A 14,063-nucleotide genomic window follows, 5' to 3' on the forward strand; every position below is an offset into this window, starting at 1 on the left:
GTGTTTCACCATTAAACAAATGAAAATGCAGTAATCATGTTTTGCCCTGAAAACTTATAGCCACTTTTCCTTGATTACTACCGGAGTTTGTTACTTTTCACAAAGTAGCCACACTAAAAACTTAGTTTTCGAATGCACAAACTTGGTTATAATGTCGACAATCCTGCAGTTTAACGCAGCGAGATTGTCGAGGACGTACCGAAGCTGATGTGAAATAATAAAGAGTGCAAACACTCGGCTGACGGCCCTGAGGGAGGTTACCCTGCCCGAAACGTCGCTGCATATTTGATAAAAGAACTTGCCAAGCAGCCCGGGAAATACGCTTAGTTTTCAAGCGGAGTCAAGTGGCACGACTAATTCTATCCCAAAGGGATCGTAACCACACTGGTACCAGGTTTGATTTTTCCATTTATGTATGAAAATGTGACGTATATTTGACTATAAAAAAAAACAACAAAATGAAAATCAAATTATCTCATAAAGAATGAAAAAAAAAACAATCAAATTAAAATTGAAATCCGATCTTCAATAATTCTATGCTTTTTTAATGAAATTCTATATTAACGTTAATAATTTTTTTTTGTTAAAGACGCGCGTTCGATTACGAAAGGGTATTAGATCAAACGCAAAACCCTTCGAACCCTTTTCACTTCCCTCACGCATCGTCCGATTAAGTTTGATCGAGTTTGCTTTTATCATACCAAAATATCAAATCCTAATACAATTCGATAATCATTAAATTTTAGCCTTTTGAACGAAGGGATTAATTTTAGAGAGTAAGCCGATTTTGCAGTCCATCCATTTTCTATTAAGCTACTTATTACTAATAACAGTCATTAGTAGAGATTTATGCTAATGAATAATAAGAAGGGTTAATTACAGTTTCAGTATATTTCCACGATCAAGTTATTTCCTTGCGAAGAGTACACTTGAACTTGAGCCGTAGCCAAATTTCTCAGGTGTACACCCGAGACACACTCTTTGGCACGTGCCAGACTTGGATACATTCCAAAGAAATGCCAAGATCCGACGCCTACTTAGAATATGAAAAAAAGAGGGATATTAAATTTCGTTTTCGACCCTATTGTATCGTTCACCCCCATGGGACGAAATGTGATAAAGAAAGGGGGTTAGAAAAAAGTGAATTTTTGACGTAAAGAGGTCGGCTGAGACATTTATTGGACGCGAGGGGTTAATAATAGAAACAGGAGAACAAAAAAGGAAAATTAATAAACCCTGGGTCGTGTAGACATTAGCACGTTTTCTGGGGCACACGTTGCCCCTCTCGTAAATTGGACCAGTTTCGCCCTTTTCGTTAGATTCGCTACCTCGTAAAACCTACTTTTTCGATGCGAGCATAAAGGGTTTTATAGAGCTGGCCATGTGCCGACCCCTGGTGGTGGTAACCATTACATAAATAACGCGATATGGTACTGGCATGTTCCAAACATTCCTCAAAATTTTATTTTGCCATTGGCTGTTAAAATTTAAACCAAAATTACACCTCGTTATGTGAACCGCATCTCATAAAAAAATACTTATCTAATTTATCGTAAAATATGATGATCGCCATAAAAGATCCGTTATATCAAATCAAGTTATAAATGCCCGTATCTGTAACGGAACGGGAAATCAATGAATTTACGGTCCGTAACGTGATTCATAATTTGCTGCAACAGCAACAGTGGTAATTATTGTAATGCGGTGAGATAATTTTATAATTTTGCCAAATAAAATAACTCGGATACCATCAAATTACTCTAGTTGAATCAATAAATTAAATAGCATTCATTCCTGATACCACAATTACCACATAGTTTTATTAAAGGTATTAATATTATTTGGCAGAAAGAATATTGGAAAACAAATTAAACATTTGCTAATATCTCACTGTTAACGAACAATTTATATCAATTTCAAAAACTAATATCTTTATAACTAGAAGATATGTATTTTCAAAATCGGACTTTTTCATTCGATAGGTTTAAAGTTTTGTTAAGATTGGTTAAAAACTTTATTTTTAACGATTTTTATAAGAAAAATCCGTTAGATCATTCCGATTATATGGTGCATGAAGTACAGGGTCTGTCACGAAGAGCTTTCAGCTAAAATATTGTCAGTTTTCTCCAACTTCCGGTTATACCGCAAATGGATCCCAACTTAGTTATTTTAAATGGAATGTACGAATTTTTATTAAATTTTCGGGATTAAAATTTTGTGCACCATTTTGGAATTATTTCAGGTTTTTCAAAAATTTTGGCAGGTGCAACCTATAAAAATATAACCTATAAGTAATATTCTCAAAGTTTGCACAGAGAAGACCATCTCTGTGGAAGACCATCTTCTTCGTTATCTACGATTGGTTTAACTCTTTTATGCTTTCCAACAATCTGGCCAAACATCAAATTACTTGTTTTATTACGATAGTTTTGGTTTTTTCGGTTTGGTTGCTTCAAATAGTGCAAGTGCTTTGCCACATACATATAGACTCAGCTCGTCGTGACAGACCCCGTACATTTAAGTATTTTAATATACAACAATAGAGATGGATTTGAGGTTTTTATAAGATTAAAATTAAAATTTTAGCGTGTTTATCCTGGTGTAATATTAAATTTTAAACATAAAGGATCTTGGAAAGACGTCGTTACTTCTAGAACCCAGCTCGTATAGGCCTGATAACGGCGTCTCATAAAGGCGCCCATTACACCGTGAAAAATGCGTCCTCCTCATGCAAGAAGCCCACTTTCTTCCCCCGCAAGCCACCTCGCCTTTAGCGTCCGCCAATTTTACTCGGTCGAGAATAAATTATTCCCATCGCCTTATTGCGACCAATAGGGGACATCTGCCGCTAACTTCCCTGACGTTTATTAAAGTGTCCCCTTCTAAGACCCCCTCACGACGTAGGTAATTCCCCGCAGGATGGTTTATTCGGCCAAGTTGGCGTTACCGTGTTTCTACAGAAACCCCAGAAGGATAATTGAATGGCTACATGACGTTGGAACAATGGAAGTGGGTTTCTAATGAAAATACGCTCTTTTTGCTCCTTGTTTAGATTCAGATATCAGGCGGTAGCGAGACGTAGGAAATTTCTTCATTCGCGAGATAATGGCACTATAAGAGCGTGTAGTCGTTTGTAATCGGGTACTTTCTAAGAAAATCGCGCGTTAAACATAACGGGATCGTATAACCTACTTTTTAAAGTAGCACGCTATTCCATCCCTCGACAACGATAACAAACAAAATAAATGTTAAAACTTTTGATCAAAAATAATAACATTTTTCACTTAATAAAAATTTGAATGAATTTATTATATATAAAAATTATCTCATAAAATCGATTCATTCAGTTGAAAGAGTAAAATAGTTTTAAATTAAACCTTCTGAAATAGAAGACTGGTTAGGATGTTAGAGGACGAAAGTGCACTTCTCCATTCAGCCAGATAAGATTTTAATTCCAGATAAGGGAGTAGGGATAGAAAAAACCGTCTTTGTTACTTTTCTTTTGGTCTTTGACGCTTTTTCCAACGAACACTCTCTAATGAACCCTTTGGAGGTCACTGGGGCAGGTATAGAAGTTGCAAAAAAAGCGTAAAATAAAAGCAGATCTGTTTAATAAAACTAAAATCCCACAGAGTACACTATTAATATACGATGGGATTTAATCGCCTCACTGGCCAGAACACGTCGTTGAATACAGGATTACAAAGGATTATGCCTATTACGAGAACTTGGGTCGTTTGTGTACATCAAAACTAATTAAATGCATTTTGTGGTGGCATTCAACACGGTCGTATTCTTCATCTTTCCAAGAACCAATCCACTTTTCCGTTCCACTTATAAATTCATCAAATTTTCACAGCTCGCTCCCCTTTTCCCTTTTTCTCCGCTCCCTTCGTCTTTATTAAAGTTTCACGCTGCGCCCTCTCTCCCGACGGACTTCGCTTTTTGCTCGCCGGCTGCGTGACGAATTGGGCTCGCAACAGGAAGCTCGCGGAGTGGCGCCACCTACAACTTCGAGGGGACGACAACCAGAGCAAGCCGTTGAAAAACCCCCATCAAGTTTTCAGACTTTAATTAACCTAATGCGTGTCCTTCTGCCTTTTTTCAAGGTTATCCTCGTTGCTCGTCAGTCTTTATGCAAATGAGAGTACACCATTATTTTTTGATCATTAAAACCAAATGTAACGGCAAACGATGATACAGAAAAAGTGAAAATTGACGGGAAAAACTGTGTGTCGAGACGAAGTGCTGATTTAGACGACGCGATAGAAGAGTGCATTTGCCGAGATCTTGTGACCCTTTCTACAAGGAGGTAATACGATTCGGAAAGCGCTTACACGGATTGAAGCGATAACGCAATTGTCGACCGGGTTTTCGACAAAAGTAATGACGAGGAACGGTTGATTTAGTGCTTTGGGAGAAATAACTGAATTAAGAAGTCGGTTGCAAGACTAGAAAGTCCAGAATCCATATCCTGTGGTGGGTGCTGAGCTTTGCGGAAAGTTTTAAAGAATCGACGGAAATGGGGTAGTTTTAAGATAAAAGAAAGTGTAATCAAATGATACTAAATAAAGTTTTATTAAGTGAAAAATTATGGAAGTTCCAAAATTGAAGCCGAGACTCTTCATATAATAATATTTTGATAAAAATAACGTTTCTACATCATTACCATATCGACATTTCTGGCCATTTTGGCTCTTTATCATTATTGAGACCTTTTTTATAGATATAATTATTATCAATATTAAATCTAATTTATCATAGAAATCCAAAGTGAAAGGCTGTATCAAGGAATTCCTGATACAGCCTGTGACGCAATATTCGGAGCAATTGGCATTCCAAGCTATTGCGAGAAAGTTGAAATCACCACAATTTAAGGACTAATCGTAATGATAACGGCCGACTGCTCCTTAAACTTACCCCTTAATTCGCAGGAAAATGTAGTTAAAGCTAGTTGTTGGTAGTTATAGCTTATCTCTATTATTATTAAACTCCTCGCAGAAGAGATTTTCAGTCGGAAACCAATTTAATTATTCAACATTACGAAATCGCACATTACCACCTATTAATACACCTGGAGGAACACAACCTTCCATTGCAGTGTCTTGACTTCATCTATAAACGTTGAATGAAATAGGAAGAACCTCGAATGCACATTTAGTGCATTGTTATAAAGAGAGCTTGGTTCGAACCTCAATTGAATACTCTACATCGACAAATTATATTGTTCACGAACACCTTTGTTATCGTTTTGCACTTTTGGTTAAGGATCCAGTAAAGTTTTTCAACTTCACATGAGCAGTAATCCTCAATATTGGTTTGTTTCAATTTCTTATGTTTTTGTAAATTTGTAATACATTTTGTTGAAAAGAATAAGTTTCTTAAGTTAAAGAATTCTTAGATTCAGTTTAAAGCAAATTGCATCGGTATTTTGCGAACAGTTTTCAGTAGGAATCGCACCGCAGGAAATTGCGCAATCGGAGTCGGACTTGGAAGTAGTCGCCGTCGTCGTCGGCGGCGCCAATATTAGGCATTCATTCGAATTTACATAGTATTTGAATTCAAATCTCTCTCGGTATAGGTGCGCGCACATTTAGCGCGCAATTTCCTGCTGCACCGACTTGAGCCTCGGCTCTAAATGCACATCCAATTAGTCTTTACGGTCGCGCGTTTACTTTACAACCGGCGTGAATTCATCTTCAATTTGAACGTTTTAATTCCTACGAACCTAAAATGTCTAATCTCCTAATAAAAACGAATTTAACATTTTTATAAGGTTATAAAAGAAAATTCGGTAATTTGTAGAAAAGGGGGAAACACCTGGTACAAACAAACGCCCGCAGGAGGGTCTTGAAAAAATGATGCCATCTGCCCGACATTGTCCGGAAGTCTGTATAATAATATCAAAACCCGTTTATAACGACGAGGCTCTTTCTGAACAATGGTTGGAACAAAGCTTTAATAAGCCTGGATTTCCCGAAAGGCTACAAAGCGAGAGACAATTGTCCAATTGTATTTTTTTCGGTATTTTTTTTATGAAACATGGCGATATTAATTGCTAAAATAAAATTGCAGTGTAATCCTGTTTGAGAAAACGGTTCCGCCGTTAATTGCCGGAAAATTGGGGCCGCGATATTTAGCCAAAAATTGAATCATCCCCGACGAGGCGCGCGCGTTCCCTTTAAGGGAGAGTCCCCTTCGTTTACTCTCCTAATTACGTTACTCTTCGCACGCCTCACTCATAAAATTTATTTAAAAAAAAAAAAGAAAAACCTCTCAGAATTCATCCTTTGTGATACGAAATCCTCTTTAAACCGCGTCTGCTGCAACCGTGCGATAGATTCAACTTATTATATCCTATTGCTGCGATGCATTATTCAATCCAACTCCACCTCACCCCATACGATTCGATCGGTTTATGGGGCTGTCAAAAATCCATTACTCCGTTTACTACTTCGCCAATAGTCCGCCCCTGTCGTTGGCATTTTATGGCGTGATCTAATGCAGTGGGATTTATATTTTTCGAAGGGGACGTGAAGGTCACGCTGTGCTTCATCAAATTGTTAAACACGAAATAAAATATTATTAGTAACATTCGTACAAAGTTGTCATAAAATCCACACAAATTTATTTACCTACAATTATAGTCAAACGATGTTTTGGTTCAAATTTTGATTCATTAATTTGGATGGGGTTAGTCAAGATGCCTTCAATAAGTTCCAAAAGCCTATTTAGGTTAATTCTAAAAATAGATTCGAAGTTAGGTCAAGTTTAAAAATGTATACCAACGGAACCAAAACTGATGAAAACTTCTGAATTTGGAAAACAAGAATAGTTGTTTATGTAACCACACTGATTGTTCTCATTGGGTCAGTAAAACAACAAATAGTGAGCTCTTTTCATTTGGTTTAAAGTTGAAATAGAGAAAGCGTTTAGAAATCCATGTAAACCTTGTATAAACACGTTTAAAGGACATTATTGTTAGGTAAAACATAGCTTTCGAGTATCGTTAAATTTTATAAACTCACCGTTTCTCAGAACGGTAATATTTTATTTAATATTCTGAACAAACAACGATGAGGCACGGTATTTTTTTATTTTTAATGTTTACTCATCAAATTTTGATCCCCTTTATCGGATATCGATGAAGTTAGCCCGATTATGCTTTTATCCACATCGACCGGCTCGTTTCCGGAATGTAATTTGCATGGCACTGGGTATATTTAATAAGCCAATTACGTGTCAGTGACATCGACATAGTTAAATTTTTATTTACAGCACAAGCGATCGCTACTTGTTCCTTTATTTCTAGTTATTTCAACTGGAGGTTGTCGACCAGTTTTATATTATTTATGAATCGTAACTGTGCGTAACCTAGATTCAGTTCGAGCCTCGTCGATTGTGAATGGACATTTGACAAATGTCGAGTAAGGCAAAATTAAAATCGCAAATTGGAAATTGTCCCAAGAAAATGCGAATACGTAACGAGTACTAACGAGGTTGTTGAGAAACTTATAATTAATTTTCTATTTCTATTTTTTTCAAGAATTATTTATATTTATTTATACTTCGAGGTAGCGACAGGAAAAGGGTTATAGTATCATAAAATCTATTCAGGTTGTTTGAATGGTAATACAATCCGAGAGATTACTAATTGGAGAAAAAATTTAAGGTCATCACCATACATGAGAAATCTGGAGTTAGGAAACGATTTAGCTATACCTGCTATGTAGATTGTAAATAAAAGCGGTCCCAAATGACTGCCTTGAGGTACTCCAGAAGTCATAACAATATAGTCAGACGAGAGGCCACCAATCATGACTGCTTGAGTAATAAATTGTGATCAACCTTATCAAAAGCTTTGCTGAAGTCGGTGTAAATAGCATCCACCTGGACGTTCTTATCAAGAGTTGAAAAAAGAAAATCAGTATACTCTAACAGATTGCTCTCACCAGAATCTCCAGAGTAGAAACGGTATTTTGAAAAAAGAGTCTATTATAAATGAGGTTTTCATTATTGGTAGAATAGATATAGAGCGATAGTTGTTTACAAGGCATCACCAGAGTTAAAAATAGGAGTAATTTTAGACTGTTTCCATACAGAAGGAAAGACGCCGTAGCGCAGTGACATATTAATTATTAACCATAGATATTTCAAACGTAATTTTGGTACACAGCATTTCTGTAACTGTTGATCATTTGTCAACAAATGAATTGAGAGCCAGACGTGGTCGATAATTGCAGAGCGGTGCCGTTTTTGCTCGGGAAAGCCTGAGAAATCAGATTGATGTAATTGGGCGCAATTACCAACGGAATTAATGGAACGAAGGCACGCAACTTGGTCAACACGCCCTTGTGTCTCTTCACAATTAATTTAAAATAACTGTGGAATGTAAGATTCATCTCACCATACATTTCTTTCGAGTAACCATAAATAATTTCAAAGTTTAATAAATGTTTTGAATTTCGATAAAGTATTATTAGAATTTATTTTTCTTAACAACATTTCATTTTTACAAGAATCAAAACCAGCATTAAATCACATTTTTCGAGTACATTGTGGAACGTTGTTTATTTTAACTTTTTGGTTAAAAATAATTATAAATAACAACTTCCGCTTCGTCCGTGATACGTGGTCTATTAGCAAAGTACAACTTCGCGATCCTAAACAGGCTGCCTAAGTAGTCTTTTGCAAGCAACTTAATCATCACTTAGAGATTTTAAACATAGCATCCAAGATGGACCAAGATTCACCAGAAAAAAAGCTTTCAGTTTTACTTACCTCAACGATAGTATCATCTTGAAAATGAAGCAAAGGTCGTCTTTAGCCCAGAGGAAGGAACATATTTTACGACAACATCGTACTTATAGAAATGCCATATTAGAATTAGATACATTTTTTATTGCCAAAAATAAATTGTATACATTTCTGTTGGTTTATTTATTAATGTACTTGTTTGCAACGTCTTGTGAATCACCCTCGGTTGAAACCTCGAAAATGTTTACACCAAATACAGAAATTGCGCATCGACTCGCACCGTTAACCTCTTCGCCATTGCCGTCGGCCAAACATTAAGCAGGAGGCCCGGGCGTAGCTATTTACTTTCGAAATTAGACGCTGCATAACAAACAATTCCCTCTAGCGGCGATATTGATTATTTTCCCAAGTAAACACACAAACTAAACTGCAAATAGCCGCGTTACGCGATTCCGCGTAGATCGAACCAAAATTGCCTTACGTGACTCAGTCAAAATCGTCATTTCCCAAGAAATTCGATAAGATTAAATGTGTAGATAAAGATCGCCACGTGCTCGAGATTAGAAGAAAGTTACTTCATCTTGACGAACACGAAATGTGAGTTTTATAAAAAAATTTATGCCTCTTTAAAAAAAATGGGGGGAAACGTTACTCTTGATAAAAAACTTCTCGGATTCTTGACCCTCTCAGGATCTGGTTTAACACCATCTATCTCAACTGTCGAGATAAAACGACCTCGGTTTAATGCAGAGTGTTTCTTCGTTTACGTTTTTTTTCTGTTTCGTCTCTTTAAAACTAAACGGAATTGAAGGGAAAGCCATCCTAATTTAGAGTTAAATGGTAGAGCTTATCGAAACTAAAACCTAAAACCAGACGACGAAACGAAATTAATTAATCAAATTAAACGCCCCTGGAATGCAAATTGATTTTTTTTTGCGAACGTCGCGCTTGCCATCGTTTTTTTTTTGTTTACTGTGTCGGAGGACAAAAAATGATAATGTAATCGATTTCCTAACGTGACGTGCAATTCTGCACAACAACTGGTCTACTTCGTGCAGGTATGTTACGTTGATTGTGCTAATTTTGTTGATTTTACTTTCACGTAGGTGATTATGAAATATTTCGATTCATAGATTAGGTTATGAAAACATATTAAGAATTAAAAGGTGCTTTTGAAAAAGCTACGAATTTTGCAATAAAATAATCACTAATTATAAATAAAAGAGCGCTCTTTAATATGCAATTGATTATTACGATTGATCTGTTATATCTATTCCCATTTTTTGAAAAAAAAATATCGTAGTTTTGTTTTATTGAATTTGTTTCGTTGTTGTAAATAAATTAAAAAAAAATCTATCTGGCTTAAAAGTAGGAATGTTTCAACAAAAAATCACCAGTAATAAATAAAAGAGCGCTCTTTAATATGATATCGATGAATTTGTTCTATCTCGTCCCAATTTTTAGAAAAAAAGCAGGAAATTCACATTTTATTGAATGCCAGGATGAATGTTTTTACATATTCAAAATACAGGTGACCGGTACATAAACGTATTTATTGAAATGCATTATTATAGAGCTCATTTGCAATTGATTAAGCTAAATATGCCTTATACAAAGTTCAATAGTTTAGGAATTGTTTCAATTTTTTATGCATTTTCAGTATAGACTCCTACAAATATTGGAATTTAATGATAGTTTCTTTGACAACATATTGACTTCTCTGGATAGACTTCACTCTACTACACATTTTAAGTTTTGGATGCATTCGAAGAAGCCAGTACAAGAAACGTAGCCACTAATCTGCGGATATCACAAAGGTATGGTCAACTTTTCGACAAGTGGGCAACCATACCACTATACTCCTGTCCAAGCATTTGAAGAAGGCCATCTGGAAATAAGGATTCAATTTTGCCGTTTCCTTTTAAATAATGACATTGAAGATGGATATTACTTGATAAGAATTTTGTGGGCCGATGAATCCACGTTTAATAGAAAAGGTGTAACAAATCTTCATAATTTACATTATTGGACTGACGAAAATGTAGCACAAACGTGTGGATGGGGCCCATTGGAAATAATTTAATTAAATAAGGTCCTTATTTTTTACCGGATTGTTTAACTAGCGCAGCATACAATGATTTTTTACATAACAATGTAATAGACCTGCTTGACCATGCACCTTTAGAAAACAGATGTAATATGGTTTTCTAGCATGATGGATGCCCTGCACACTATTCCCAAAATGTTCGAAATTCATTGAATGAAATATTTCCTAATCGTTGGATTGGGAGAGGAGGATCAATTCCATGGCCTGCAAAGAGTCCTGATTTGTCGCCCCCTTGATTTTTATGTGTGGGGCTACATGAACGAAAGAGTGTATGCTACACAAGTCAAGGATGAATTAATAGAAAAAATCCAAAACGAAGCATATGTTTTAAAAACGTTAATTACAAATAAGATCGGAAATCAGGAAAACAGCAGAAGTTTTTGAAGCGGACTTGTAGTTATGAGTTCTTTTTAGACAGAATTAGACAATGCCTTCCTTACCTTTGGTTACTTGTTTTTGTTGATGTTAATGTGATACATAAAATTGTTTAATTTTTATAGTTTTTTTCAATGAAGGTTATTATTAACCTTTTAGTTAACTTTCGCCAGCTATAAGAATTGTATTCAAATTATTTGTTTAGTCAATAATTGATAGCTATTAATGAATTTAATGTCAAGCTCAGGATTTATTGTAATCAGGAATTAACGTTTTTAGTTTCTATTCGCTAAAATTTGCAATTTTCATCGATAACTTTCAAAATTCGCTATAAAATTCATTTCTTGAAGGATCCTTGTGGAAATATCGCCAATTATTAATTGAAGTATCCTTTTTTTAGAGTTGCTTCGTTAGTTAAATCAGCATCAAAATAGTTCACTTTGTATCTTGGATCCAAATAAGTTGACATATCTATCAACTTTCTTATTAATTTCATTTTTATTCAAATATCGCAGTAATGTGGCAATATCAGAAATGCACCAGAAATTATAACCATAATGGCTTTTCGCAAAATCACTATCCGTTCCATCACTACTGAAAATGTACAAAAACTAAAAAATTTTAATAATTCTTAAACTATTCAACTTTGTATATGGTATATTTGGCTTAATCAATTTGCCAGTCACCCTGTATAAAAATATACAACACTGATATACATCATATGATAATCAGTTTCTAATATTCATGAAAATTGTGATTAAAAGTTAAACTCGTTAACCTTTTGGATGTCCATTTTCGCGAGAACTTTGTTAAGTTTTGTTCGAAGTACGAATGCGGTTGAAAAGCATCTACACTCGCGCAGCATCTAAATTATGAGGTAGCGTTTCAACCAAATTCAAAAGCGGATATGAAACCGGAAAACGGCTTCGGTTTGTTACAGATGTTTTTTTTTAATTGTGTTAAAACGGTAATTGTACATAGAAACAAAAATAACTTGGTTATATGGAAAACAGTTCCATGTCACAAATTAATCTTAATGCCATTTTAGGTTGTGTAACTTTTGTCTAGAAAATGTTAAAAAAAAATGAGTTATTTTAAAAACTAAGACATTGGAATTTTCATTAATTAATTACAAAATAAGCTATGCATGGAGCAATTTAATTTTTTTTTACTCAATCTTTAAATAACCTCTTGTATAAAATCGTTCTTGTGATCGTAGAGACTCATCGTGAAGAGGTTTAAACAGATACCTGGCATTCGAGCTAAAATTACAAGAACCATCCGAGCGAGGCGCATACCTATAACCTATACCTCAGGCAGCAACAGCTTCCACGGAGCACATCAGCTCGGTCGCGCTGTTCTCTGCGGACACACAGCTGTTCATTGTTGACAGGAGGGTAAAGGGAGCGCAGGACGGCTGCGGAGGGGCTTCGCGAGACAGAGTTGAGGCCCACTCATCCTCTCTGTCCTGCACACCTAGAGCGAGATTCCAGTCAGTAACGCAGCGGCCGTCGCCGGTTCGGCATCGCAACGCGACTTTTAATGATTCTCAAACACGACGTTGCCGGTGCGTGTTGGATTCTTCACGTCCTCCAGGTTAGAGTTCGTTATTGTTAGACTAAAAAAAGGAGTACCAAAAAGTTTTCGGAACATTTTTCAAAATTATTAAAAAAGTTTTTGTGCCATGTTTTCAAAATATCTATGATAAATGAGATTTAGTGCTAAAAAAGTTAAAGTGGGTTAAGTTTTTTTTGCAAAATTTTTGGGATAACTCGATGGGAATACGATTTCGTCTCTCTTAGTAAGTTCTTCTGAATCATTCCAGGGATTCTCCCCGTAAACAAAACGAAAGGCGAGTTGCAACGCCGCAACCTCAAACCTCTCGACTTCGGTTGCGTTGTTGCCTGTTTTCTTCTGTCGACCTGAACGGTCGGAGTCAGTAACCTGTACACCATAGGTACTACAAGAAGCGGTCTCTAAAATAATACAGTTTGGAAAGTTCACGGATACCTTCCTCTCTCCGCAAACCATTTCGTCCATTTCTCTTTTTCTTTTGCTCTCTTCTCCCATCACGTCTATCTTCGTCTACTTATCCTTCTTTTCAATTCGTTTCAATTCGTTCCCGCTGCCTATACATAATCGAAAACTTTTCGAACTGAAACTTTGAAATTAACCCGAAACGTTGAATGGTATCTCATTCAACGTTGTTTATAAAGATCAAGATAAGATAGGAAACCGTTTATATTCTCTGGCCTATATTCATATGGGGGGTCAAAGTACCTTCAGGCCGTTTTAACGCGTCCGTTTTGTGTTTGAAAATTTATGGGAGATAGTTATGGAAGGGCTTGTCGCGTAAATACGCTATTTATGACGTTTATAGGCTGTTATACCAACAATAAATAATATAATAACGTTCCATTTGCCAGCGTTGTCAATCAAAACTGTTCAGAATTTAAAAACTTTACATAAATATATATTTTAAGATTTTAGATGTAATAAAAATAAGATGAAGGAGGTATACTTCAAGAAAAAGGACGAATCTTTTTTTCTTGAACCGTTACTCATCGATACCCCGTTGAGAACATTTTTCTTTGTTATACTTTTATCTCACTTTGTTTGGACTACCTACCTGAAATTTTTTTACCTTTCTACTTAGACACGTTTGTACCTGTTTAAGAATCTAATTCTACAAGGAATTAAATTTAAAAAGTAAAAATTTTAAGAATTTAATTTTACCCTGTTTGTTTAAATGTTATGTGAAAATTAAAACAATTGTATCTCAAAAACTAATTGAAATATCTTGATGAGATAAAAAGCATTTTAA

At 35.6% G+C, this 14,063-nt stretch overlaps 1 protein-coding gene and 1 long non-coding RNA gene across 10 annotated transcripts in view; both read left to right on the plus strand.

Moving 5' to 3' along the window:
* LOC111428465 (FAT atypical cadherin kugelei) overlaps nt 1–14,063 on the plus strand; it is a 107,321-nt gene that overhangs the window by 21,753 nt on the left and 71,505 nt on the right. For 7 of the 9 annotated variants that reach the window (XR_002708069.2, XM_023063984.2, XM_023063987.2 and 4 more), the window contains exon 1: nt 12,740–13,040. The exons of 1 other annotated variant lie outside the window; for it this stretch is intronic. The gene's annotated coding sequence lies outside the window, so the exon portion shown is untranslated. Of the gene's footprint in view, nt 1–12,739; nt 13,041–14,063 lie in introns of those variants that run through there. One more of the 9 variants, XM_071199188.1, reaches the window with a different exon arrangement.
* LOC139431576 (uncharacterized) lies at nt 7,316–7,963 on the plus strand. The gene is made up of 2 exons (XR_011641657.1): nt 7,316–7,617; nt 7,673–7,963. It is a non-coding gene; the product is annotated as an uncharacterized lncRNA (long non-coding RNA).

Source organism: Onthophagus taurus, chromosome 10, assembly GCF_036711975.1.
Source record: "Onthophagus taurus isolate NC chromosome 10, IU_Otau_3.0, whole genome shotgun sequence".
Lineage (NCBI taxonomy): Eukaryota > Metazoa > Arthropoda > Insecta > Coleoptera > Scarabaeidae > Onthophagus > Onthophagus taurus.